This window comes from Symphalangus syndactylus, chromosome 15, assembly GCF_028878055.3.
Source record: "Symphalangus syndactylus isolate Jambi chromosome 15, NHGRI_mSymSyn1-v2.1_pri, whole genome shotgun sequence".
In the NCBI taxonomy this organism is placed as follows: domain Eukaryota; kingdom Metazoa; phylum Chordata; class Mammalia; order Primates; family Hylobatidae; genus Symphalangus; species Symphalangus syndactylus.
The window spans coordinates 14,901,693-14,926,851 of NC_072437.2; the positions used below are offsets into that span (position 1 = coordinate 14,901,693).

At 36.5% G+C, this 25,159-nt stretch overlaps 1 long non-coding RNA gene across 2 annotated transcripts in view; it reads left to right on the forward strand.

Moving 5' to 3' along the window:
* Nucleotides 1-25,159, forward strand: part of LOC129463888 (uncharacterized) — a 40,980-nt gene that overhangs the window by 4,658 nt on the left and 11,163 nt on the right. Inside the window, exons 3-4 of one of the 2 annotated variants that reach the window (XR_008651336.2) lie at nucleotides 8,895-9,008; nucleotides 10,213-10,317. This is a non-coding gene — a long non-coding RNA (uncharacterized lncRNA). The remainder of the gene's footprint in view (nucleotides 1-8,894; nucleotides 9,009-10,212; nucleotides 10,318-25,159) is intronic. The other variant, XR_010115845.1, reaches the window with a different exon arrangement.

Below are 25,159 nucleotides of genomic sequence, written 5' to 3' on the forward strand. Positions count from 1 at the left end.
CAGTCAGCTGCTAATTCACGAGTTTTTTTGTTTTTGTTTTTCCTATGACTTCCTAGCTTTCCAGATTGGGCAAAATGATATCTGCAGACATTAAAGAATACTGGAATTAAAAACACATTAATTTTCCATCCATTAGGGTGACGTGTGACACATAGGTGGACTATAAGGAATTCCCTGGCTTGGTGCCTGATTGCTTTGCATAGCTGGGGATTCCACATAACACCCTGCCATGACCTCTGCTGGTATGCTTGGCTGCCTTAATCTTGGTATATTTCATGTTGAATGGCTGTGGCAGTCCAAGTCGCTCCATGGGAAATATAATATGTGCACTTGTAGAAAGCTATGTCAGTTTTGCTGGTACTGAGTGGCTTCAAATTCAAACCTAGCTGTTGTAAAAACAACAACTAACAGACAACTGTGATTTTATTTGAACATGCTAATATCATGGCCATTTTGAAACAATGGTCAAGTGTAAGTATTTTGAAGAAAAGGGTTTCTTAAGGTAATGTGAGTGGTTTCAAAGCATAAATAATATGGCAGGTAATTTGTATGCAAATATATAACTGATAGCATGTATCTATACAAAATTAAAATATTTAAGAAGAACCTTTATTTATGTCCATTGGAATTTCATGAAGAAAATATATCATGGTGCTTTAAAATAATTATTTATCTATCTATAGCACAAAGAAAATATAAAATTTCATGTGGTGATGCTAATAAAATCTGGTTCTTCAATCCTCACCAAACTTGTTTCCTTGAGGCAAAATGAAGCTTCTGCTTGCAATGTTCTGCCTAACTTACAGGTAAATTCTGGGATTGAGTAATTTTATAGAAATATAAAATACATACATTAAGAGTTTCTGTTTTTCACTAGAAAGTACTATATAAATGGGCAGGCAAGTGACTATGTCATGCCAAACTAGTGTTTAAGTCTGAGATCAGGAACTATACACTCAATTCAGAGCATTCTGTTTTGTAACAAGTGTTATGATTAACTTGAATTCAGTTAAGTATGTCCTTTTTTCTAAAGAAATCAAAGCATTTACTATTGTATTTATTAACATAATACTCTTTCGAAATAAACCAAGAGATTTACTGTATATCATAGCTGGTAAAATTTAACCCAACCAAGTTAATATGACTTGCCCACATCAAGAGTTATAGGACAAATAACATCATACTCCTTTTCTTCACTACAGTAGACCACTAGGAAGGCTGTGAGTTTTATAGCATAATTTGCATGTGGAATTTGCATTTTGCAACATGCCATATGTGTGTCTTATCTTCATATGTGTTAAGACCTTCTATGTTAAAACACGTCTTTCAGCTACTCTCTTTTGAAACCCAATGGATTATTACCTGTAGAAATTCCAGAATCATCAGCTCTCTGTCTACATTTCTGTATTATTCTTTAAGCAACAGCAACATTCAGCCTAGTTGCCCTTACAAGCTTAAAAGCCAAATAAGTCTTTCTGCTGAGAACCTTAGGACATCCTTTAGAGACATGTTGTACTTTATAGACATAAGCCTGTGGCTTCTTGGAGGCTCTTCCACAAAAGTCAGTTGTTTGATTTTGAGGGGACACGTGATACAGGGACTGAAAGGACATCACTCCATTTCTTACATCATTAACCCAAATTCCTCCCACGGGAGCACACAAGACCTTGACATCCTGGCTTTTCAGGCAGTGAGGGGACCAAAACATTTGATTTTGATTTCATTCAGCTCTATCTATCTATCTATCATCTAATTATCTATCTATCTATCATCTATCTATCTATCTATCTATCTATCATCTATCTATCATCTATCATCTGTCTATTTATCTTCTATAAAATTATAGGATGAAAGTGAAATGATTGGATGTGTCTTTCTATGGATTCAACATCCTCTCGAGAAAATGTCGTCAGTTGGTCCTCTTTGCTAAATGTCAGTAGTAAAGCTTACATTTATTGCAGTCAAAGTATGCAGTCATACATAAGCAGGAAGTGGGTAATACCACAAGCTGGCTGTGAGTACCTACATTTTAAAACCAGGAATGCTGTATTTATCAAGGCAGTCCTGCTTCTTTGGTGAAGATGAGACACCCAAATGTCAGTTAAGGTCTTGACACTAGAATGCCTTAACTTCAAATCTCAGTCCCACAGTGATCCCAACTGTATTGTTCTCTTTTATTAATCTTGACCTGAGTTCTGCCTCTCACATTAGCTCATTTATACTTTTATTTCTCTTCTTTGAGTAGCTGGCCCCTTGCCATACCTCTCCAAATTAGTTCGCGACTTGGTTTTAGTATTCTACGCTTGGCTACCCAGCTTCATTCCTGACCAGTCACTTTTGATCTGTTTCTCAGTTCCAGTGAGAAAAAAATAAAATAAAATAAAATAGAGAGGCATTTCTCCATTAAGAAAATAAGATTTACAAAGAAGAGTTTAGCAATTTATGTAAAGGAAGTTTATGTTATTACCTAAGATTAGTTGTGGTGAGGGTTGGGATAAAACATTTCTAAAATTTTGCTCAAGGTGTCAAATATTTCTATCTTGGGGGCACTAAAAACTGAATTTAAGGTTTTCTGATTCCAGAGCCTTATCTATTTATTGGTAATATGCATAACTATATCTATATTCAATTGTTTATTTTAAAAATCCTTATTGAGCACCTTAGATATGCAAGGCACTGTGGACAAAACTTAAATGCAATGACCTTACCCTTGGATTGGATTTCTTTTTGTCAGAGGATATCATGCCATATGAAAGGCCTTAAAATGTAAAGAAGAAATAACTTTTTATTACAGAGCATATATAAACTCTTCAAGAATACAGAATCAATGACTAAGTTATGAGGGGCACTCTGTCAATGATCAGAGTCATGGGTATCCAGGATGAGTAAGAAAGGATAGAACCTCTAACTTGCAGAAGCTCACATCTGATGGCAGGCACGCCATCCGCAGCACACTGTCACGAGAAACCAGCTCACATCTGAGGGCAGGCACGACATCCGCAGCACACTGTCATGAAAAACCAACTCACATCTGAGGGGAGGCACGCCATCCGCAGCACACTGTCATGAGAATACCAGCTGAACGGAGTGACAGACTGACAGTGCGTGGAGCATTCTCCCAAAATTCCTTCTGTGAAAATTAAATAGATCTAAAACATCCTCACATGTAGGGTTGTGAGCGCCAGGCCAATGGGTTGCTCATGGGGCAACGTTCTCAATTTAAAGCATGACAGCACAGCGAATTCATCTAAGTCCTTTATGCTAAAAACCTCATAGATGTGAATGGTCCACAAAGAAATCCTAAGAACGAGCTTCCGTGGAGAGCTGAAAATGAACTATATGAAAACGAAGGAGCAGGACGGTCATTACATAACTTTTATTTCTCAATGTGAACCAGCCTGTGGGGTAAACATGGCATCAAAGAGTGGTTTGGGGGCTCTTCTCTCTGTTCTGCTGGAATTCTAGGTTTCTGCAAAACCTTTTCAAATGATTTGGTAACATCTTCAGGGCATGTGACTGCAGAAGGTCTCTTTAGTACTCTTAAAGTTACCCCTTTCATTTTCTACTTTGAATTTATCATTTTTCATCGTTATCTCTGAATCATCATTGTAATGTCTGCTTTTGATTCTGAAGTCAGAAGCTAGGCCACTAATATCTGCCAATTATGCCTTCACCACTGTCCGACAAAAGAGGCACAATTGCCAATGCCCAGTCTAATGATGGCTGCTGCTGTCCAAATGGAGCCGCTGATGCCAGCTGAGAGTTGTTCTGAGTCTTCTCTTGTTTGATATCCAGATCTCTCCTGCCAATGCCAGAATGGTTGCTGCTCAAATCACAGGCATTGTCTCCTATCATTACAAACACATCTATCATGAATGCAGCCAATGTCCCAAGGATATTGTTGCGAGTCACCTCTTTCAGTTTTTACTCTGTTTTTGTCCCTCTGTGGTAGGTCGAGTGATGTTCCACAAGGTTTTCGGTTCCTGATCCCTTGAGCCTGTAAATGTTACTGTCTTTGGAAAAAATGATCTTTGCAAATATAATAAAGTTAAGATCTTAAAATAGGAAGATGATCTTGGATTATGCAGGTGAGAATGAATGTTATTCTCTAGCCTCCTTAGAAGAGAGAGGCAGAGGGGCACTTGACACACAGAAGAGGCAATGTGAAGAGGAGGCAGAGCCTGCCAGCAGCTGCCAAGAGCTGGAAGAAGCAAGGAACGGATTCTCCCTAAGAGCCTCCGGAAGGCGTGCCATCCTATGGATACTTTTATGTCAGCCCAGACGTACTGATTGTGGACTTCTAGTCTCCAAACTGAGAAAAGATAGTTTTCTGGTCCATGTTTTAAGCCACCAAGTGTGTACTGATTTGTTACAGCAGTTACAGAAAGCTAATATTATAAACTCCACACGCAGTCACCTAGGCATGGATTCCTAGGGGCAGAACTGGGGAGAAGGCATATTTGATTACAGATGGAACCTTTGGTGAACCCAGATGTCAGTCTATAAAAGAGGAGACATTTTCTGCTTCTGTTGTGAACAGAAAGTTATTCTGGGATTAAACTTGAGCCTAATTACAACACGATGCAAACTTGGAAACTTTTCAAAGAGTATCACCAAATACGAATGATAGGCATCAAGTTTGGGTACGTACAGTCTTATGTTTTACTGTCTCAAAAATAACGTCTAGTAATTCAGATGTAACTTATGAGAAAACTAAACAAGCAATGCATATACATAAATGTTGCTTGACAGTGATACGGAAACTGTGATTATCATTGTTGGCCTGGAAATTTTTATTTTAAACATAGGAATGATATATTGTTTGTAAAAAAAATTCTTCTAAGAAACAAACCCTGAAATCAGTCTCAATTCTACCTGAGGAGAATGTCATCACCATCAATCCATAATGCAATTTGCCGCGGTGCTGGGCACTGCAGGCAGAACACAGAGGATGAGGCCTTTGTCTTCAAGGACTTTGTCTAAATGAATACAATTTAGAGATACACAAAGTATTTTAAAAAGGCAAAAATTTAATAAAAGAATAATAAAAGAAATAAAAAAATGAGATGAGTTATTCTCCTGCAAGAATAATGGTCCTCTGCAAAATGAAGGCCTGCCAATGCTTGGACTGAGAGCTGGCTTAGAAATGAGCACTGCCTGGCTGGAGTGTAGAGTAGGATCAGTGGTCTTATCTTCACCGTGTGTCTGCTCTGAAGGAATTCTTCTGTAAGAGTAGTCTGGACAGATTTCATTCTTAATTGACATTGACCATGAGACATAGTTATTTTGAGAATCCCCTCCAGAATGTCTGGATAGTAAATGGAAGGCTTTCTGGGTGTGGTGCCAAACTGTGGATAAAGAGATGTGTTATCTAGACCTGGAGTACTGTCCCCTGTTACCCAGTGTAGAGGCTGAGCTCTGAAGAGACAGGTTTTCACCCTGGGGGCCTCAGGGAGAGACATAAATGGGCTCAAACCTGGTTCTATGGACTGAATTATGTCATATGAGGTTAGTTAGGGTCTCCAAGTGTGTTAGGGATAATTTTGTTCTAATACTAATGCCTGTCTGTTTAGGAGTCAGATACATTGATCCATTCAGGAGAAACTCTTTGAGGTTCCTATGCTAAACTAAAAATAATGTGGAGCTATGGATTTTCACAAATAATCAGGAAAGGGAGTGGCTGGAGGAAAATTATGGCAACAAAACACTGACTGCATATTTTATGCCGAGTAGATGACAAAAATGAGAAGGTGCTGTAGATCTATGACACCCAGAAGGGAAGGATTAATCTTCAGGAAATATCATTAATTCTCTACTAGAATTAGCAGCAGAAAAGTATCAGGGAAAGACTGTGAGGAATTACGAGACTGGAAATGACTAGGATTTGATTGTTGTCCATATATTCTGAATGCTATGTCATAGACACAGTAGTGTACAGTGGAGTTGATTACCCTTTAATAGGACGTTCTTCTAATTCATGCTTACAAATGAGAAATGACTGCCTAGGAGATCCTAAGGAAAAACTGGAGTTTCTGCATTGGTCCTTGACTTAAGAGAAAGTTAGCAGCCTCTTAGCAGCATCTGGATTCTTTGGTCCCTGGCTAAACTTGCCAGAGAGGAGACTTATCCAGATGGGTAAGACTCCCAGGGAAATGGGTGAAAATACCCATATACAAAATGAAATAGCTTATTTTCTAGGATCAGTTTATTCCAGGCTGACCATAGCAAAGGAAATCATCCCTGGGGAGCTCATGAAGAAACTTGCAAGTTCCCCTCTTGTCCTCAGGGAACTCCGCACTTTTCAGCGGTTGGGAATGTAACTCATTTAAAAATGTGAGCAACGTAGGCACCAAACTGTGGTTCCGAGAAGCTCAAAAGTGGTGAATGTCTTGTTTAATTTCCTACCAGGCACATAAAAGCCAATCTTCATACAGGCACACAGCATCAAAAAAACCTAACATCTTGTGATGAAAAGCTAGCAAAGCTTCTCCTAAAAAAATTTCATTAAGTCCATGAAATCTGTGTAAATGCTTAGAGTGGGGAGCAGGGAATTTTAGAGACTTCACAGCATGAGGAGGCTCCAAGTCATTTATTGCAACAGTTGTATCTAAGTAAGTGAAAGAGAAATGTTCGTCATTTTCTCCACTTAAAAGACGTTAGCTTACCCCCACTGTATATCAAAGCCACTGGGTATTAAATATGTACAGAACTCTCATTGAATGTGAAAAATATGGACAGAGTTTATACAAGTCTCCACACTTGAGAGACACTATTCAAGTTCCCCTTTGGTCAGCTTTGGAGAAGATTTTAGGAAAACTATAAGAATTCATGACTATTTTCAGTTACCTCCTGCTTAATGAGTAAGAGAAAAAGACAAAAACCAAAAGCTGTTTTTATGTTTGATCCTCCTAGAGCACAGACTAAATTGTTCATGTTTGAAATCTCAGTTTCCTCTTCTAATTTAGTCTTGCTTAAATCATTTAAAAATTATCTTAGCTCATGCCTTGATCATTCACTATTATACTAAATATTTCCTGAGTATCTACCATGTTCCAGATGCTAATCAGATGCTGTCTTTGGCACAAGGGACATTAAGGTGAATATAATGAAGAAACTGCCTTCAAGGGAGGCACTCTCACTCCTAGGAGAGACGAAGTGATTATGATTCCACGTGGCAGATACTGGCGAAGGAGGTGGAAACAGTTGAGGAAGCACACATCTGTGCTGGATGTGCAAGGGAGAAAGTGGCTTCATAAAGGAGAGACATTTTTAGATAAATCCTGAGCATTGTTTACGATGCAGTGAAGTCCATTAAGAGCAGCAGGAATCACACACATAAGGAAGACGAGCATATTTATGATTACATATTTGTGAGATCTGTTTGGAATGACAGTATGCATGCAAGAATGACAGTGGGGATTACAGATCACCAGACAGAATCAGATGAAGGACTTTGTATGAAGTGCTAAGAAATGGTTACTCTATTGGACTGACAGATTGTTAGAAGGCTATTGAGATAAATAAGGTTCGAGATGATGAGAATCTGGAATTTAGGATTTGCAATGAAGGACTTGACAGTGATTTAATCATTCTGGTCCTCATGTCTTCAATTGGAAAACCGATACAGCAATGTTTTCCTTTTATGACAGATTAAATGAGCTAACGTTTGTAGTATGCTAAAAGTCATGCACAGCACCTCACAATCACCCCCCTTTCCTTTTGTCTTTTCACTTCCAGTCTTATGCAGCTCAAGCCACATTTTTCTCTAAAAGCTTGACTGGATTGTGTTTTCCTAATTTCTAGTTATGTGGCACAAAAGTGGTGAACATTTGGCAAACAAATAAATAGGCGATGATTGGTTGACTATTGCTCGCTCTATAGCTAAGTTGAAAATAATATTCACTAATGTGGTTTAAGAATGTATGCAAAAGTCATTGCAGAAAATTGAAAAAAGGGCAAGCAACACATGTTGATATCTAGAGATATATAAATAGAGGCAAGTGAAGCTTAAGTCATATTAGAATCCAACATTAGGTATTGGTAGGAATTTTTAAAAAAGAAATCTCAGAAAATATAATTGCTGTTCATGGGGAGAATTGTTATGTAAGCTCATGTGGGCTGCTTGATATCTGATACCTGAAATTTCCTGTCTTCTGTACATTTCCTACTATTTTCCTTTCCTCAGAAGAAAAGCCAGATCAAGGTTGACCTCAGAGGCCAGGCAGTCCTCACCTGAGTTTTGCACCAGCCACATGGCCGCTGACAAGTGGTGTTGCAACATTCTATGCAATGGGCAAATTATGAAATTTATTTTTTACAGTAAATATTTATTTCAGTCAATTGACTTTAATTAAATTTAATGTCAATTAAATTTAATGCAATTTCCACTCAATTTTTCTAAGGTGCAATATGGATATTTTAAAATGATATAAATCCTAAATTTAATTAATGTATGTATATCTTTACTTAATTAAAATATCATTTTTTAAATAGAAATAGATGAGTTCTCTAAAAGTCCGTGTTGCTTTTGGAACAAGTTTTTGGAGTTTTTTTTTTTTTCTTTTTTGAAGTAAAAGTAGCATTTTGGCAAAAATAAAAATAACCCCTAAACTCTGAATGTTTGCCTCCACATTTTAAAGAGAATTCCAGACATGGCAAAGAACATTCTCCCAAAAGAGGTTGGGAATGTGCTGGCCAGTTTCCCATTATCGTTATTGCGCTGTAAGACCTAGAACTTTGCCTAATACTTCATTTGTGTTTCCTTATTTATGACTCTTAAATGGTTTACTTCTTATAGTTCTTCCCATTTTGTGAACGTTTTTAAAAATTCATAGCATCATCTGATCACACTGACGTTTATGGCAAATAACAAAATTCCTTTTAAAACTCATAAGGTGAGAAACACAGAGTTTCAAGCCCTCAGTTTAACAGAATCTAGTCTCATAGTGACCTGTCATGCCCCTATCTCATTCAAGGGTTTACAATGATCATCTTCCAGAGTTTGAGATGTAAGTTGTCTGTGTAGCCCCGTCCCAGGAGCCACACCAATCCTATATCTACTGCATAGTGTATTTTCCCAGAAATCTAAGCTCTGGGATTCAAGCAAATCAAGAGACTTGGGGAAAGGCTTCTCACAAATTCAACAAGGAACCCATTTTCACTTGGGGAGGTGGTAAGGGGAAGACCATCAGGCTCCAACTGCATATAGTTTCATGGACAATTATTTGAAGAAGAAGAATGGAAGGGAAAGAAGACAGAAAGTGACCCTTCCAGACCTTGGTGAGGCAGGCAGAACCCTCTGAGTCCAGGGCTGTGTCTGTCTTTCCCTCCTTTTCCAACTGTGAAGGAGAATGTAGAACATAATTTCCAATTCATACATGTTCCCATTCACAGGGGAGAGAAAGGAAGACATTCAACTAATAAATGAATTATGGCTTCACAACTAGATGAATTAGAAAGCTATTTTTCTTTAACTTCCTCCTCCATAGTAACTTCCAAAATGGCATCATTTTTTTTTTCCTTCAACAAGAGCTCAACATTGTATTGGGTAGAAATAATGTCAGTATCAGAAAGTCATCTCTAAAATAAGAAGAAGAATCTGGAAAATAAACTGGTAGAGTAATTATTTTTCTTTGTGTTCTCTATAGCCTCTTTGGAATTGCATTTTTTAAAAAGTGCAAATCTCAAAATAAAAGAAAAATAAAACAACATTTTCATTGGATGATTATGTATTCAATCTTAAAAATCCCAGCTCTCAAGAGCCTCTAGGAAAGGGCGAGGAGGTCTAAATCTTCAGTAGAATGGAAGAAACCATTGCTAGAAGCCAAACAGAGACTCTGGTGACCCAAGTGATCTTAGCAGATTCTCCAGGTATTTCCTGAACAATTTTTAGGGGCCACACTCAGTGCTAGATCCTGGGGATGCAAGTATTAAAAGACAAGGTGTCAAGGAGAGGTCTTGAAAAAATACCTGGTCTATTATGACTGATAAATATACGATGTAATATACGAGAAACAGAGCCGTAGGTGAGACACACATGTAGAGAAGTCTTGACTTACGTGCAATTCTAACTATAGAACAAAGGAGCCGTGGTCACTTTTAAGGATTTTCATGCTGCGCAGTCTACACAGACAAGTTGAGGTTTTCATTTAGTGACACTTCCTTTATTTACAGAAGGCTCGGTAACACTGACCCATTTTTTTTTTTCTGCAGATGATTCTTAATGCTGGTTAGACTATTAACAGCTGACTTCTACATGGAATTTACTGTTCTAAGCACATTACTTGTATGAGCTCCTTTACTCTTACAAGCTATATGGTAAATGTATTTTATTAACCATTTTAAAAATGAGAAAACTGATACACAAAGAAACTAAATAGCATCACATAAAGTGACCTGGCCAGGTTTGGAGCACAGATGGACTTATCAACTACTACTCTATGGTATTTTGATTCCCCAATAACTTCTTAAAAAAGCTGGAAGTTACTTGAGCCCTTCATTTATGTCCTACACAAAAAATAAATGTGCCGTTCTTCTAAGAATAAACTATTGGGCTATTGCCCATTGTTTTGTTGAATATATTTTTAGCAATTTTCCAGACAATGATGGTTATTTTTTTTAACCCACTGATCTATTTATATCTTCTCAGATACCCTTGTGAACAAATTTAGAATACATCCATCCATCCAGATTTTTGACAAACTCCAGTCTTGTGGGAATTTGGTACACAATTTTGATTAAATAAGATGAGACTTCAAACAATTACATTAGATTTAGTCATAAACAATATATTTTTATTTGCAGGGCAAAATTAACTTTTCTAAAAAACTTAAACATCGTTTCTGTAATGTTTAGCTGTGTTTAAGATAGTTGAAGTCATGTGCTAAACTGAAAGAATAAAGCTGGAAGAGGTAAAAATTGTTCAACAGTTATTTAGAAATTACTAATTTTTATATTAGTGAAAATGCAAAGCAGCAGGCATATTTTTGTGATACATTTATTGAATTTCATCTCCAATCTATCTGACTATTTAATATACTTGATGTATTAGAATCCAAAAAATAAAAATAAGTAATTGGAGCACACATTTGTTTTACTGTTCCCCCCTTTGTTTCTGGAACACATCCCCTCTTGCCGTTATGGTAACTGGAGCGCACTGGTGTGGGGCAAACAGGAAATGAATAGCACCAGCCAGCCCAACAGAAGCAGAGATTTAGACCAGAAAGCTGATCTCTGTCTAACTTCCATTTCAGCAGTGGATGAATACTGCCTTAAAACATTCATTGTTTTCATTTAGCACTGTTTTCATTTTCTTTTTCCAAAGAGGCCAAAGTTATTTGAAAGTGTTTCTCACATGTTTTCAAAACTCTAAGCCTGTATAAGTGAATGTACAATATTTAAAGAGGTGCAATGGAAAAAAAGCAGTTCACTGGGAAAAAGCAGGTGCACTTGGTGTAAGAAGATCGGAGAGGAATGATTTAGGTAAAGGAGGAAGAGAAGAGAGGGCCAAGAAATGCAGACCCAGGTATGGCTTTTGACTGGTGGACAAGGAAGGCAGTGAGTAGGTAATCAAAGTAGATAGGACCTCACAGAAATGTAAGGTCACCAATATGGCGCAGAAATAGATAGAAGCTGGGAGTTCCATAGGACCTGTAAGGCAAGGGATAAGTGGATGTTATTGTGATATTGTAGTGAACAGACAACAAATGACCTCTGTTATAGACTGAATGCCTGTATCTTCACAAAATTCCCATGTTAAACTCTTAACCCCACAATGTGATGGTATTAGGAGGTCATTAGATCATGACAGTGTAGTCCTCATGAATGGCATTAGTGCCCTCTTCAGAAGAAATGTCAGAGCTTGCTCTCTGTTGCCCCTCTCCACTCTGAGAACACAGTGAGAAGAGGCTGTCTACAAACCAGGAAGAGGGCCTCACATGACAGTGAATCTGCCCACATCATAATATTGTACTTCTTAGTCATTAACACTGTGAGAAATAAATTTCAGTTGTCTAAGTCACACAGTCTAGACAATGTGTTCTAGCCGTCCGAAGTAACTGAGACAGCCCTCCCTTGTCCATAGACCAAAACGCACACACACACACACATGCTTTGGCATTTCATAAGACTCTGAAATCAAAACATTATTGTATTAAGCTCAAACTTCAATTGATGCCATAGAAAACTCAGAATGAAACATGCTTGCACATCTGTGATTTTGGACTGAGATTCACAGCCTTCTCGGGATATTTTAATATTCCAGGTCTTTAAAGGTGATGAGTGAGAACAATTTAGCTATCATTTATCAGATTTAGGTTATCTGGAGCAAGGCTTTAATTTTACAATAGTTACATAACCTACCATTGGATTCTGATCTATCTAAAATGTCTTAGATATTTTAGTATTAAAAGAATATGTAATTTAGCAGTTAAGAGTATGACAATCTAATTCTACAATATATTTAAATACAAATGTCAATGAATCTGAATTAATTTCGTCCATTCCTATTAATATGGGTGAGTTGCAGATTATTGCTTTGATGTGTTAAGTCCTATTGAGAACACACTTTTTCCTTCTCTCAGAAGGACACCTCTAAAATAATAAGAAGAATCTGGAAAACAAGCCGGTAGAGAAATTCTTTTTCTTTGTGTTTGCTAGAGTCTCTTTGAAATTCCATTTTTGTAAACTGCAAAACTCAAAAGAAAAATAAAACAACAGTTTCATTGGATGATTATGTGTTCAATCTTAAAAATCCCAACTCTCAAAGGCCTCAAGAAAAGGCAAGGAGGTCTAAATCTTCAGTAGAGTGGAAGAAACCATTGCTAGAACCCAAACAGAGACTCTGGTGACCCAAGTGATCTTAACAGATTCTGCAAGTATTTCCTGAACAATTTCCTGGCCCCTAAAAATTGGGGCCACACTCAGTGCTAGATCTTGAGGATGCAAATATTAAAAGACACAATGTCAAGGAGAGGTCCTGAAAAAATACCTGGTGTATTATGACTGATAAATATACGGTGTAAGTTTATTTAGCAATACTGTATATTTGAGTACTGTTAAGTAAATAAAACATATTTAAGAAGAGTAACACTATTGAGTGATGGTATCCATAGCAATGCACACGTTCAATGTGAAATGAGAAAAGTAACTGGAAAACTTAAGGTAGATTACCCATTTCCCAGAAGAGATCTTAAAAGGAATAAGTATTTTGCAGGTGAATATTCAAGGAAAAAGAAAACTGAGACATAAAGCATGGTGAGTATTGGGAACCAATGGGTACTTAATCTCATGGAATGAAAGAGAAGCAGGCCTGGCAGGGCCCCCGGACATCCCTTATTATTGTCACCCGGCTGTGTTTGCTGAGCCTCAGCAGATGTACAGGCTTTTCTCATGGGAGTTGGTGAGTCCTAACGAAGTAGCATCATCATCACCAAGTAACAATGCCCAACCTCTGTCGGATCTGCCGAGAAAAGAGAAAGGCATGGTAGTAATAAAGATCTTGGAAAATATACAGAGAAGGCAGATAAAAAGTGTGAACATTTGGGGATACGCTGTGCTTTATCTCTATTGAACAAGCCAGAATATTCTTCACAGGCGATGACTCTAGGGCTCAAACGCCACTGACGGAAACCCAGGCCACCTCTGCTCTGCTTCAGGAGGGGAAAGAAGGTGCTTCTAAATTCTTCTCCCTTTCTTTGCTTTTCTGTTGTTTTTAGTCTGACTGGTGTAATATAAGCCATCGGAATGCAAAAGAAGCAAACCTTTAGACCTCACACCATCATGTGGCTGCACTTATAGGACATGGCACTATCCCAATCACTAAAAGGTAGACTCTGTGCTTACCTTGGCATTCAGGGAAGAAGCAGCTAACAACAAGCTGAAAATAGCAAAAACATTTCCACCTGAAAATGCCCCGTGCAATAAACCACAACACAAACACACAAGATTCTCTTTTGTCTTCAAAAGTGTCCTAATGTCCTTAAAAGTAAAGAAGAATTAGTGCAGTATCTATACTCTGATAGTTTTTGCCTCAAACAGCTATGGAACTAATTAGACTGTGTTGTCTAATCTGCCTTAGAAAGGGAAGGCCCTGTCAATTATGAGTCATGGAAAAAGTGAATATTCTCTATATGCACATTATAAAAATAATAACTTTAAGGTGAAGACTATTTGTTCACGAGTTATACTGTGCTTGTATATCTATCTTAGTTTCCACTTCAACTTGATTTTATCAGTTAAACTTGTGATCGGAATAGCACTTAGCACAAATTTTGGGAAAATAAACTGCAACTACTCTTGCTAACACTGTACAGCTGTTCACACACACACAAAGATACTTAACTTATTACTATTTAAAGGAAATTCCTCTATGCAAGAATTTCCAACTAGATTGTAGGCCACTCTTTAGCTGCTGGAGGAGATCCATGATTACATCTTCTTCCAAAACATTGTGGAAATTCTCACAATTCTTTCTTTTTAAAATCTTGGCAATTAGATAGGAAACAGCCATGAATTAGGAAAACAAATTAATTCTCTTTAAAATCAGAGGAGTTTGATCCTTAAGAGTGGATTCATCCAGGTTAGGTCAGTGATTTAACTTATAACAGATGTCTAAAACACACTTTCTTGTCCCTCTTAAAAAAATGCTTTTTGATGTAATATTTTCCTCCATAGAGAGGGCATATATGCCTAAGTATTATAGAGGCTGTTTACCAAGCCACAAGTACATTTTTTAAGCATTGTGATTTATGTTTTAAAAGTCTAGTTCATAAAATTGAGAGTATCATTCATATGGTCTAAACAAAATCTTACTGTATTTGGACAAAATAACTCAGTGAACTGCATGCTACAATACTACCTATTATATATTTCATTTTATTTATTTTTTGAGAGAGAGACTTACTTTTCAGTGTTTTTAAATTGATATAAAATAGTTGTATATATTTTGAGGATACATGTGATATTTCGATATCTGTATGCACTGTGTAACAATCAAATCAAGGTAATTGGACTATGCATCACTTCAAACATTTCTTTTTTATTTGTGCTAAGAACATTTTAATTCTTCTCTTTTAGGTGTTTTGAAATATACAATAAATTATTGCAAACTATAATTTCCCTACCTACTAGCAAGTACTGGGTCTTATTCCTTCTATCTTCCTGTATTTTTGTACCCCTTAACCAACTTATCTTCATCTCCCCTTCCTCATTCCTTTCTCAGCCCCTGGTAACCACCATTTGACTCTCTACCTTCACGAGTGATATGGTTTGGTTATGTCCCCACCCAAATCTTATGTGGAATTATAGTTGCCATAATCCCCTCATGTTGTTGGAGGGACTCAGTGGGAGGTAATTCAATCATGGGCGTGGTTTCCCCCATACTGTTCCCGTGGTAGTGAATAAGGCTCATGAGATCTGATGGTTTTATAAGGGTAAACCACTTTTGCTTGGCTGTCACTCTTCTCTTGTCTGCCGACACATAAGACGTGTCTTTCACCTTCTGCCATGATTGTGAGGCCTCCCCAGCCACGTGGAATTGTGAGTCCATTGAACCCCTTTCTTTCGTAAACTGCCCAGTCTTGGGTATGTCTTTATCAGAAGTGTGAAAACGGACTAATACAATGAGATCCACTTTTTTAGCACCCACATGAGAATGAGAACATGTGATACTCATCTTTCTGTGCCTGGCTTATTTCACTTAGCACAATGGCCTACAGTTCCATCCATGTTGCTACAAATGACAGAATTTTATTCTTTTCATGGCTGAATAATATTCCATTGTGTATATGTATACATTTCCTTTATCCATTGATTCGTGGATGAACAGTTAAGTTGATTCCATATCTTGACAGTTGTGAACAATGCTGCAAGGGAGTACATACATCTCTTCAAAATACTAATTTCCTTTCTTCGGAATTTATACACAACAGTGGGACTGATGAATTATGTTAGCTTTATTTTTTGGTTTTTTTTGAGGAACCTCCATACTGCTTTTCCTAATGGCTGCAGTACTTCACATTTCCACCAACCGTGTAAAAGAGTTCCCCTTTCTTGGGATCCTTACCAGCATTTATTTTTTGTCTTTTTGATACTAGTCATTCTAACAGGAGTGAGATGGCATCTCACTATCGTTGTGGTTTGCATTTCCTTGACTCAGTGATATTGAGCAATTTTTCATCTAGCTGTTGGCCATTTGTATGTCTTCTTTTGAGAAATGTCTATTCAGGTCTTTTGCCCACTTTGTAATTAGATTGTTTTCTGCTGTTGAGCAATTTGAATTGCTTATGCATTCTGCTTATAAATCCCTCGTTAAATACGCACTTCACAAACATTTTCTCCCGTTCTGTGAGTTGTCTCTTTGTTGTTTCCTTTGCCATGCAGAAGCTTTTTGGGTTGATGTAATCCAGTTTGTGTATTTTGCAATCGTTGCCTGTGCTGTTGATGTCTTATCCCAGAAAATCTTGCCATAACCAGTGTCCCATAACATTTCCCCAGTGTTTTCTTCTAGTAGTTTCATAGTTTCAGGTCTTCCATTTAAGCCTTTCATCTATTTTGAATCAATTTTTGTATATGGTGAAAGATGAGAATCCAGTTTCATTATTCTGCACATGAATATCCAGTTTTCCCAGCACCATTTATTGCAGACTGTCCTGTCCCCACTGTATATCCTCAGCACCTCTGTCAAAAATGAATAGCATGTGGATTTATTTCTGGACTCTCTATGCTATTCCATTGGTCTATAATTTAATTAGCCTGAAAATGGAAAGTTAGGGAGAGTCCTTCTTTTCTTTCTCCATGTTTTCTTAATGAGAAAATATAGAAAAAAAAATGCAAAGTAAGTACTAGGAGAGGGGTGGGTAGTTTCGTTTTAAAATAGTAACGTTGTACAAAAGTTTATACCCAAGGTATTTAAAATAATAACGCAAATAATATTTAAAGGCAAAGATGTATATGTATATATACATGAACATATTTAATTTATATAAAGGAGAATGTGAATACATATGTATGAATTTTTTTACTTGGTGTATACAATATGAACATATATATGTATGCATATATATTTATTTACTTGATCTAGAAAACATGACTTAGAAGTTCTAAAAGTCACAGTAACCCACATTATATCTTTGGTTTTTTAGTGAGGAAGATGATCTGCTGTGGTGAAGAATGCATTTTCCTTGTGGAAGTCACATGACCAGTGTGCATTGACACAATCATGAGACAAATTAACAATGAGCAATACTTATTATCTCCTTACACTTCACGTGAAGTTCTTTGAACTTTCATCTTCTCTAGTAGCTAAACGTTACAATCGAGTCAGCTTTCTCTCAGCCAATTGTTTTCTCTATTTATTCTATCATTTAAAGTTACTGATTTGGATCATTATTTTTCTTTCCATGACATTTGACCTAGGAAGTTGACAAAGGTGAGCTGGCACTGAAAAGCAACCTGACCCAGGAAAGGGGGCTCTGCGCTTTTCTTATCTAAGCATCCTCAATCGAAATCTCATTCTTTCTTTCCATTATCTTGGCCTCCCATTTAATGCTGGTGTATATGTATTTTGAGACTATGTCATGTATTAAATCACAAGATATCATTCTTTTTATATAAGTATGTCTTGCCAGCTCTTTCCTTTTCTCTGATGCTGGATTGTGGCTACACAGTGTGAATAATGACACATAAGCACCCTGTTTATTTAAAAGGTTTCCTGTGGTTAAGTACGCGTATTATACTAGAGAGCAAAGAATTTCTTTCTAAAATTGATCTGAGTAGACTCTATGAGAGGCATCAGCCAGCACCCTGAGAATGAACTGCCATAGATATCTTTGTTTATACTCCCACTTCAGTTCTTTTAAGTGCATTATTAATAGTTTATGTGACTCCTTAATGTTTGGTATTAGTGTTTTCATACAATGAAAGATGATAAAGTGATGCCATTTTTATGTTGTGCTCTAATTGCTAATTGTTAAGAAATGTATATTGTTTCCTTCAAGTTCAATTCCTTTGTGACTTAATGTCGTTGCTGGTCATCTTTCAACTAGATCAAATTACTCTCATACTGTTTTATCTTTTTCCCTTGTCTTTACACATTTTTTTAAAGGACATACGTTTGTGTATATAGATAATCTACCATTCACCCTTTATTTTACATCATTATCTATGGCATTTATTCTTTATAATTATTTTAAAAACAATGTTTACAAGACAAAATGGTATTCAATTTCAGGTAATTTAGTCTTAGAATACTTATTTTCTTCTTTCTCTTTTCCTTCTTTAGAGACAGGTTCTTCCTCTGTTGCCCTGGCTGGAGAACACTGGCACTATCATAGCTCACTGGAGCCTGTAAATCCTAAACTCCAGGGATCCTGCCACCTGCTCCCTAATAGCTAGAAATGCAGGTCATCATACCTAGTGTTTTTCTCCCCGCTTCTCACAGACCCAAGCTCTCTACAGGCATGAGCCACTGCACTCAGCCTAGTCTTAGAATATTTCAAGTCCTATTGTATGAACTTAATCAAGTAAGGTGAAACGTTAGGGGCAGAGTTTTAAGTTTTCATTTTGAGGGATCATTAAGGCTTTAAGTTTAACTAAAAAAAGGTATATATTATTCCCTTTGGGTAATTTCCTAGAGAGCTTATCAAAATATTTATTTGGTGTAGATTTCAAAGACATTTTTAACACTGCTTTTTGTTGTTCATAGTGTTAATTTAAAAGACCTCAAACTACTAAATAGCTTCAGCCTAAGTTGATGGCAACCTCCAGGCAATCATTCTTAATTATATATTTTTAAGATTCTGTCTCTTGAATATTGAAAATGTGAAAAATCCAGAATACATGGAAAGAAACAGTCTTTGTCTAGTCTTTGCATGGCTGGAAACAAGTGGAGGGCAGGTGGAAACGCTTTTGTGTAAATGAAGGAGCCCGCCCAGGGCATGTGGTTGATTTTTAAACCTCTAAATTTTACTAATGATATAGAAGCCCTGAGGAAACACTTAGAAGTCTTCCCTTCCCAGCTGAGACCATAAGACTGATTTCTACAATATTTTCCATTTCAAAAAGTATTTGATCAGTAAAATTTTAGACTTTTTACCATTTGGTAACATTTAAAACCCTAGATTTTAACAGTCTTGAAATGTATTTAAAGTTACTGCTACCATAATATGAAAACATTATCGGATGAATGCAACCTTAGAGTATTTCTACTTACTAAACTCTTTCCTATTATCTCATTAAGGTAACAATTAATTTGATTTTTAAAGCCCAATCTCTCACTTTACTACACTTTTAAAATTCTTAGAGTTTGTTTGGTTTTGCTTTTGTTCGTTTGTTTTATTTTAAAGACAACAAATGCCTAAAGAAACTATTTCAATGAACTTGAAATAAAAAATATATAATTCTGTTTTTTTTTTTTTTCAAGAGATCTTTTTAGATTTCAAAATGTAAAATTTGGGGGTTTGAGTAACTTGGAAACCGAAACAAATATCATTTTCTGTGTTGTTAAAATCTTGATATACCCTTTTGTTCACCTTTCAGCAACATGATAAATACTCCCCTAAATATGAGAGATAACATTTAAGAAAATGTCACTGCCTTAACCATGGCACACATTTTAAATAATTTTTGACGTTATCTGTATATTCTGTATATTGTGGTTCTTTTTTTTTTTTTCTGTTCGATACTTCCCCAGACTCTACCCCTGTCATATTTCCCAAGCTGTTAACCTTAGCTATGCCTCTGCTTTAAGAATTTTTCCAAAGATTTAAATCTCTTCATCTTTCGTTTTGGTTGTATAAAATGGAGAACATCTCTCTTGGTTTCCATATGTAAGTAGTCAACAATAGTCACTGTGTTTTATCGACTTGCTTCACAATCTCAGGGTCATCTTGAATGCAAATAATTTGAAAGGCTAAAAAAAGAATAATAGAATATTTTGTGTCAAAACGTTAAGACCAAGAGATCTAAAAACTGCTCAAAGGATTTGTCATTAAATGAAGAAAAGTATCAGTCCAAGCTTAAATCTAAAGCTGTCTTTAATCCTTTGTCATCACAGTGAGACCGATTCGGTGCTCCCTCAGGAATGTGCAAGAGAAGATCCTATGCCCAGCCAACAAACACCAGCCTTGCTGGATGTTTTGATGTTTAATAGTCCATGGCGCACATGTGAGGTATTAGTGTTCAACCTGTACCAGTTTTCATGACCAATATGTATAAGGCTAACATATATATATATATAAAACTGCAGTGTTACACATTTCCTAATAAATGCCCCATTTGCTAGCAGTTCAGTTATGTGCATAGAGATGACAGGAGAAACTATATACTGAGGTACACATAATAAAAATTAACCTGGCACCACACATATGACCATGTTGGTGGGCTTAAGCATTTAAACGTAGGTGCTATATTGTAATTTCATTTTTAAAACAGATAAAATCTAATCTAAATATCATTTTTAGGTATAATATTTGGAAAACCTCTAAAACATGCTTGTAACCATACCTAAATTGTGATTTTTCCAGTCATTTAAAATGTTTACTGAGGCCAACTTTGCTTCATTTATGGGAGAAAGAGAAACTATATAGAAAAAAATTCATAAGGCAAAAAATAAAATAAGGGCATAGATACAATGAGTATGTTAAATCAAATTATGTCTTTTTTTTTCTTTTTGCAAACCACAAAACCAAAAATGGATTTTCCCCCCTCAATATCAGCAAGAATTTGCTACCATGAGACAGTTCCCAGATATTCCCTGCTATTTTTAATAAATGAAAAAGTACTGTAGAATACTGTATACGCCTATTGAAAACCTTTTTTGCTGGGCTCAATCTGAAAATGTAGAAGAAAGACATTGAACAGACTGTGAAACCTATGAAGTGTCTATCAGACAGTGATTCTTGGTATTTGCCAAGTATTTAAATTAAATTTGGGTATCTCTCTCTGTGTGTGCTTAGCACATAAATATTTTCTTTAGGCCGTGAACTTCTAGTTCTGATAAGTAGAAACAGTCTCCTTATTTCAAGATAAGATATAATGTGTATTCTTTAGCTACTTCATCTTTATTATTGAGTTGTAAAATGTAAAATAGCTCATGGTAATCTCAAAAAAATGATCAAGAGATTGATCTTTAGTGCAAAGCATAAATACTTAATTATATCATTACAACTACATTTATAAATTTGCTGTGAGTTTTCCATCAACCTATAGATGACATTTCAAGTTTTATTCCAACTGATATTTTTCACCATTTTTATACTTCAAAAAATTTTTCATTAGGGTGATAGAAAAAACTAGTAGAGTAAACTTTTTTCTTGTTAATCTCATTCAATTCAGTCTTAATGAGGGTCTAAAAAATAATTTGACTCACTTGGATCCAGTCCAGAAGCTAATTTGCATATCTAGAAATGGAAGTTAAGTAGTTAGTTACACATATCAGCTATAGGCTACTCCAAGAGAGGTGTGAAAAGTGAAAGTGGTATGCTTAGAAGTAGCTGCTGTAGCCTGGTTTGTGATTGCAGAAATGATAGATGAAGTTGGGTCATCCATGGAGAGAAGCTGGGAAGGAGAATGAGACTGCATAACCCATGGCAAACTCAAATTACATTTAAAAAATAATATAGATTTGATAATAGTGCCCAGAATGGAAAATTGAGTATCTTATCTACATTTAAGATGAGTGTCCCTCTGCCAGGCAACTCAAATAAGGTCCATTTTAGCCCTTTACTATTGAACAGAATTGGAGAACAAATGGAAAACGATTGACTCAAGTAGAAAACCATTGACTTCAAAAATGGTGAGATAATTGGTATTTTAAACATATATATTTGACTGTGCATGGTCATATATGATTTTTCATTCTGCCCTCTCTTTGTGTTATGACTTACTGTTTTTAAGCAAGAATAAAAGACTTCCATTTAAAAATGTGAAGGATCAGTGCACCAGTTCCTTAAAACACAAAACACTTAGAGGTAATTTTTCTTTAAGAAGCACTTTGCAGTTTTAACTGTATCTTGATTTTATTGGTTGCTTAAAAGTTTATGTCTTATTTCTCAAGTGTTCCCAATCAGATCATATCCATCTATGTAGGTAAATTTGTCACCACTAACAACAACAAAAAGATGGATCAAACATCAACTCTGTACAAAGTATTGCATTAAACCTAGGAAGATAAAAGATCAATGAGATACGGTCTTTTTTTTTTTTTTTTGAGACGGAGTCTCGCTCTGTGGCTCAGGCTGGAGGAGTGCAGTGGTGCGATCTCGGCTCACTGCAAGCTCCGCCTCCCGGGTCCACACCATTCTCCTGCCTCAGCCTCCCGAGCAGCTGGGACTACAGGTGCCCGCCACCACGCCCGGCTAATTTTTTGTATTTTTAGTAGAGATGGGGTTTCACCGTGTTAGCCAGGATGGTCTCGATCTCCTGACCTCGTGATCCACCCGCCTCGGCCTCCCAAAGTGCTGGGATTACAGGCGTGAGCCACCGCGCCCGGCGAGATAACGGTCTTAACAATGAGTTCTAACTTTCAAAAACACGGACTCATTTTGACCAGCAGAACCAAGAAAGAGAGACCGACTTTTACCTTAGTTAGCATAGCTTAGTGACAGCAGTAGAAATATTGCCAGTGCAAGGTACTAAAGAGAGAATGACAAACTCCAGGAAATCCTAGTCCTGACTAGAAGACAGAGAAACTAAGTAGTTTACTCTAGAATGAGTGTTCATGTTCCCCCGAAATTCATGTATTGAAACCTAATCTCCAATGTAATAATGTTTGCAGGTGAGGCCATTGGGAGATGATCAGTCATGAGGGTGGAGCCCTCATTAATGGAATTAGTGCCCTTATAAAAAGAGGCCCCAGAGAGCACCCTCACTCCTTCACCATGTAAAGACCCGCAGCATAAAGAAACCTTCTGTGAACCAGGAAGCCAGTCCTCACCAGACACTGAATCTGCCAGTGCCTAATCATGAACTTTCAGCCTGCAGAGCTGTGAGGAAGAAATTTGTGTTGTGTAGAAGCCACAAAGTCTATGGTATTTTATTATAGCAGCCTGAACTAAGACACTATTATACATTCTAATATTCCTGTCACAGGACTAACATAATATGTAGTCCCGATGTTCTCAGCTAGGGTGATATTGGGTGCTCCTACCATCTGGTAGGTTGAAGCCAGCAATCCTGCTAAACATCCTACAATACACAAGACAGCTCCCACAACAACAACAAAAATTACCTGGTCCAAAATGTCAATCATGCAGATTATTCTACACGTGATTTGATAAGCAGTCTGTGATGTAGTACTTATTAATCAATAGCCAAGATGCTAGTTGAATTGTAAATATTTAATCTGGTTTGTGTGTTCCCAAAACTAAATTAGCCAAATTGGCCCTATGGAGTTGTGGGTATTAATAAAGAAATTGTATTGAGTTATTTGACTGCTTACCTAGATAGCATTCAACAATTAGCCATTAAAAGGATGGAAATAAACAAAAAAATACTATGGAAACAGTTTAATTGACAACATGAATTCATTTCTTCAAAAGTTATGCTGCGGTGGTAGAAACAGAAGCTTTAGATTCCGAAGGCTGAGAAAGGCAACTAGGAGCATTGTGAACTTGACAGTTTGGTCTTGTGTCTGTGAGTCCCAGTTACCCTCTTTTGTAAACTGCAGGCTTTTCAGGCCATCTTGTACAGCTGCTGTGATTATTGGAATTGAGCTAAGCAAGGTAGGGCATATGTTAGGGTCTGAAGAAGACAGCTATTATTAGAGCTGGTACCACTAACGTTAGACCTTTTATAAAGATAACCATTAATATTCACGGTGTGTATTCCCTTGGTATGGCTTGTACAGAATTCAATATTAATAGCAGAGGAAGAAAGAATCTGCGATTAGACTTCCTCGCATCTTATCTCCATATTTTTTTTAGCTTTTAGAATTTAGGAATTTTTCTGAGTCTCACGTAAAATTGCCAGTTCCTCATCTATAAAACTAACTTTAATATATTTTTCTTCATGAGCTGCATCAATGTTCAGAAGTGTGTTGGTCTTTTCTGTACGCAAGTACGAAGAGCTGCTCCTATTTTGCGCGCTTACCCTAGCAAACATTGCTGGAAGAAACAAAACCTACATTAGGAAGGGTAGGGCAATGTTAGGGAGGAATATTGGAGAATTATGGCAGAGTCTTCTCTGTTCTTAGCCCACTACATCCTGTGAAAAAAGTGAAGTCTAATGAAATTCAATCCATTCTTCTTTAATAGAGATGGTTAATTATCATTGACTCATATTGATATTTTATGATAATGACCTCATTATTAAAAGGTGGATCCAATTAAGAATATACTTACATAACAATAATATAATTTGACTAGGAAGTTTCTCACTAACACTCAAGTGTCTAATTTCATTAAGCTAATAAATATGGCCGGAGGGCTATGCATGTGATAGTCGTGTCTGAACTTACCAATGGCTAAATTCCAATTTCCCTGAAATGACCCCTGGCATTTTAAGTGTTCTCCATGTCAAAGAAGTGCATGATTTTAAATTTATTTTATTTTTAATTATTATGGGTACATAATCGTTGTATATATTTATGGAGCACATGTAATGTTTTAATACAGGAAAACAATCTGTAATAATTGGGATATCAGTTCAAACAAGGGAAATGCATGCTTTTGATTTTTGTCTATTCCCAAGTTTTATTTGGATCCTCTGTTAAAATCAATTCCCTAATTATATCTTCTGTACTAAATTTTAGTTTTCTACCCTAAAGGATACTTATGTTGAAAATCTTTATTACATATATTTTAAAAGCAAAGTTTACTGTTGTGGTTGCTTTACTTATGTTAACTAAAATAAAGATTTTCTGCTTTTAGAAACAAGTGCCATTACTGCAAGAGTTATGGTAATTCTTAAGGAATCAGTTTTAAAAAATTGGTGAAATTTTTTTCCTTGCTCAAAATACTAGTTTTTTTCATAAATGTTACTGATTGAATGTCATAAATTGTCAAAATTGAGTCATAAGAATTCCTTCTCTAAATGTAACAAATTATCATGATACTAAATTTTTTAGTAACTCTCTATAAATAATCCTACCTTTAAAAAAAAATGTTCTTCTTCTTTTTTTAGAGACAGGTCTTGCCCTGGCTGAGTGGGGTGGCATGATCAT